Raw genomic sequence first — 4,613 nt, 5'->3', positions numbered from 1 at the left:
GGGAGAGCTTGTACCTGAATAAAACCTGGTCTTAAAGTTGCCACTGGACTGCTTTGGACTTGGGGGCAGGGGGGCCGGAGCTCTGCAGCTTACCTGGCTGCTTCTTGCTCTGACTGAGGGCTACTGGGAGCAGGGGGTGGGGCTTGTTGCATGTGCCCGCCCCCTGGGATCTTTACTGCCGGAACTCCGCTCCTGTGCACTCCCGCAGGAAATGACCCCTGGTTGGAGGTAAAGTTTGGGAATGCTGGGGTTTGGTGAGGGGAGGGACCTCCTAGGGTGTAAGGCAGCCATTTTTTCCACTGGTCTCTGTGATCTGGAGGTCAGTTGTAATCCCAGGGATCTCCAAGTCCCACCTGGAGGCTGTCAACCCTATCTACAGGGTACCTGGTCTCTATAGTCCGGACATCAGTTGTAATTCTGGGAAATCCCCAGACCACACCTGGAGGTTGGCAACCCTGTTAGATGTGCCAGTAATTACATCCTTCTGGTAGGGCCTCATTCAATATCTTTTCCTTCTGTGAAACTAAGACCCTTCCCGCACTCTCTTTTTAATCCACGTTCACGGCGGTGTCCTCCAAGCAATTCTGCACTGAAATTGAAATTAACCTTCTTTTGAATCCAGGGTTTCCCCCCGTTCTGCACTAAAATCGAGTTCAATCTTCTTTTTATTGCGTTCCCCCCCCCCCATTCTGCATTACTTTACTACCCTTCAGTGGTCATCCTGGTTTCAGCCTGCTGTTGTCCTGGTTTATTTGGGTGCTGTTTTGTGTGGACTTAAATTCCCTTGACTTGAACACTGAAGAAATCCGGAGTGGCAGAAAAATGTGGAAAGGACCTAGAAAGTGGCATTTTTAGAGACTTTGAAATGAGCTCCATGAGGAAAGGCTGAAAGAGAGAGAGAGAGAGAGAGAGAGAGAGAGAGAGAGAGAGAGAGAGAGAGAGAGAGAGGGACAGATGGATGGATGGGCAGACGGATGGATGGATGGACAGACGGAGCTCCTTTCCTCACTTGGATCTCATCCTTGGTTTTATCAGAGTTCAACTCATGACAGAATACCTTGGATTTATCCTTGGTTAAAACAGCATCCATTTATTCTGGGACAAGTGAGGGGTGAAGCCGGGGTGACCTCAATGTAATATGGAAACAAAAAAACAAAAAAATACCCCAAGATAATTCCAGGGGTGAACTCCAGTGTAGTGTACAATGTAAGTTCGTAGACAGGGTTGAACCAGGATTTAAGGTCTAGTGCAGAAACACCAAGATAATTACAGGGGTGAATTCGAGTGCAGTGTAGAATGTACATTCGGAGATAGGGCTGAACCAAGATTTAAGATCTAGTGCAGAAATACCAAGATAATTACAGGGGTGAACTCGAGTGTAGTGTAGAATGTACGTTCGGAGACAGGGTTGAACCAGGATTTAAGGTCTAGTGCAGAAACACCGAGATAATTACAGGGGTGAACTCGAGTGTAGTGTAGAATGTACGTTCGGAGACAGGGTTGAACCAGGATTTAAGGTCTAGTGCGGAAACACCGAGATAAATTACTGGGGTGAATTCGAGTGTAGTGTAGAATGTAAGTTCGGAGACAGGGTTGAAGCAGGATTTAAGGTCTAGTGCGGAAACACCGAGATAAATTACTGGGGTGAATTCGAGTGTAGTGTAGAATGTAAGTTCGGAGACAGGGTTGAACTAGGATTTAAGGTCTAGTGGTGGTGATGGAAAGTGCCATTAAGTCACAGCTGACTTATGGCGAACCCGTGGGGGTTTCAAGGCAAGAGGCATTCAGAGGTGGTTGGCCATCGCTGTCCTCTGCATTGGTCTCCGCATCATGCCCTTGATGTACCTTGGAGGTCTCCCATCCAAATAATGGCCGGAGCTGACCCTGCTTAGCTTCCAACATCTGAGCAAAATCATCCGATAGGAGTTCCCCCAAATCGACTTCTTCGTAGCAGATATAAGGCTGTGGTATCTTTGATGGAAGCTACCAGCCATTGGGGTCACCATCTCCAAGTTGGGGAATACCAGGAAACTTTGGGGGTGGAGCCTGGGAAGAGTCTGCTATGGAGAGGGGAGGGACCTGTTTGGGGCATAGTGCCATAGAATCCACCCTCCAAAGCAGCCGTTTTCTCCAGGCCACTGGATCTGTGTCGTCTGTGGCTCAGTTGTAATTACGAGAGGTCTGCTGACCCCCCCCCCCCGTGGCTGGCAATCCTGTTTCAGATCCAAGGCTCATCTGATGAACGGGATGAAGCCCCCCCCACCAGTGTTCCCTCTAAGTTGAGTTAGTGTGAGCCAGCTCACCGTTTTTTAGCCTCCAGCTCACAGATTTGTGTCTTAGCTCAGGAAGGATGGCTCCAGAGCAAACTAATTGATGCAGCAGCCAAATCGCTCGCTCGCAGCTTTTTCCCCAAAGATTTTTATTGTTTTTAGACAAAAGGTTAACAGTAAAATCAAGAACAGTGTAAAATTATGCTTAAATACACACATGGCCAGGGTCCGGCATACCTGAGGGACCGCCTTTCCCCATATAGGTCCCAAAGAGCACTTCGGTCGGGGTCTCAACATCACCTTGCAACCCCGGGCCCCAAAGAGGCCAGGCTTGTGGCCACAAGCGCCAGGTCCTTCTTGGTGGCGGCTCCTATCTGGTGGAACGAGCTCCCGGAGGAGATCTGGGCCCTGCGGGACGGAGCTCTTCTGCCAGGCTTTCGAATAGGAGCCGCCGCCACCACTATTACCACCAACAGGGTCCTATACAGCAGCACCGCTGGATGTGGCTGATTGGCCAATGAACACTGGGGCCACAACATCCTCCCTTTGTGACTCAAGGGTATGCGCAATAGGGAGAGAGGGGGTCAGTCACGCGGGATCCTTGGGCATTGCCCACTGTAATTAATCTGTATTTAACTGTTTTAAAATGTTTTATTGTGTTTTTACAGCACTGTGTGCCTTTACTGTTGAACGACGGTGTATTACACCCGTATATTGTAAGCCGCCCTGAGCCCGCGCGCGGGGAGGGCGGGGTATAAATAAAATTAAATAAATAAATAAATCTTAACATATGTAAATTTTGCATATTTTCAAGTAATTATGTTCAGAACTGCTTCTTTTTAGAGCTTTGGACACCTTACATTGTAACAAACCTCAAAACTTGTTGTTGTCCGGTATCTAATATATATAAAATAATAGTAGTAGTAGTAGTAGTAGTAGTAGTAGTAGTAGTAGTAGTAGTAGTAGTAGTAGTATATTAAAACATATATACAGTGAAGTAGCTAAACAAGGAAAATAAATAATAATAATAACGGTGCAACATACATTTGAAAAACACACTACAGGAATTAAGGATAATGTTACCATATTTGTGTACAGAAGATATGTATTCATGAGCCTTTGGTTCAATAGGGGGAAAAAAACCCTTGTTAAATCCACTTATAGAATTGGGCCAGTAGCTCACGAAGTAGAAGTTCTGCTCACAAGACTCCACAGCTTAGAGGGAGCATTGGCCCCCCACATGAACTCTACGACTGAGGCATTTGGCAACTTCTCCGCAGAAGCTCAGAACTCCCTCGGGTGGTTTTCTCAGTTGGCCAACCCTCGGGATTCCTCTGACTGGAAATGACGCTTCAGGCTTTCAGGCAGAGTAGAGCGTTTCTTCTATAACTGCTCCCTTAGATGCTTTTGTTGGAGATGACGGGATTGGAGCTGGGCCTTTCTGCACTCCAAACATTTGCTATATGGCTAAGACATGGCCCGGTCAGGCCCGTAGCCACAGTGGGGCATTTAGGGGCAGTGCCCCCTCAGTCGTGGTCTGTGCCCCACAACTCCTGCTGTGGGAGTTGTGCTGGCAGGTAAGGAAAGACCCTTTTCTTCTTCACCTGCCTGCCAACAGGACCCCCCTCTCTCTATCCCCCACTCCCCTGCCCCCTGATTCCCCAATGCCCCACCACCCAACATTTTCCGGCTACACCCCTGGGCCTAGTCCTTAAACCCAAGAAGCTCCCGTGTCCCAAATTGGGCCATTGTTCCATTTTTCCCACTACTACAGCAGTTGGAGTTGCTAACTCCCAGATTAGAGTCTGCACTCCTAACCACGACACCAAACTGGCTCTAAATCTAACCCACATCTTTAAGGATTCTGTTGTCCTTGGGGCCTGCATAGGACCCCTGCATTAGACCACATGAACCCATGAAACTGCTTTATCCTGAATCAGAACATCAGTCCATCAGGGTCAGTATTGTCTACTGGGACTGGCAGCGGCTCTCCAGGGTCTCAGGCGGAGGTCTTTCCCATCACCTACTGCCTTCTCCTTTTAACTGGAGATGCTGGGGGTCGAACCCGGGACCTTCTGCTCACCAAGCAGATGCTCTACCACTGAGCCACAGTCCCTTCCTCCACCAGCACGCTAAGCAGGGCATCGGTCCCGGTTGCCCAGTGGCTAGGAGCACCCCATCTCTGCCACCCAACGCAACCACCATATCTGCTCCCGGGCAAAAAAGGGGAGAGATGAATCTGTTTGTTTCTGGCTCGTGACATCTAATGCTGGCTTCACAGCACCTTAGAGCTCAGCGTACCAGGAAGGGAGGAGCAGGGGAGCACTTAGAAAGGCAGAGAAA

General features: G+C 48.9%; 1 non-coding gene across 1 annotated transcript; it reads right to left on the bottom strand.

The window, feature by feature from the left end:
* Positions 1-4,314: 4,314 nt before the first annotated feature.
* TRNAT-GGU lies at positions 4,315-4,386 on the bottom strand. Its single transcript has one exon. It is a non-coding gene; the product is annotated as a tRNA-Thr (tRNA).
* Positions 4,387-4,613: the final 227 nt, after the last annotated feature.

The sequence above is a fragment of the Gekko japonicus genome, unplaced genomic scaffold (assembly GCF_001447785.1).
Source record: "Gekko japonicus isolate JY-2015 unplaced genomic scaffold, Gekko_japonicus_V1.1 scaffold2209, whole genome shotgun sequence".
NCBI classification, from domain to species: domain Eukaryota; kingdom Metazoa; phylum Chordata; class Lepidosauria; order Squamata; family Gekkonidae; genus Gekko; species Gekko japonicus.
This window is presented reverse-complemented; position numbering and strand designations above follow the sequence as displayed.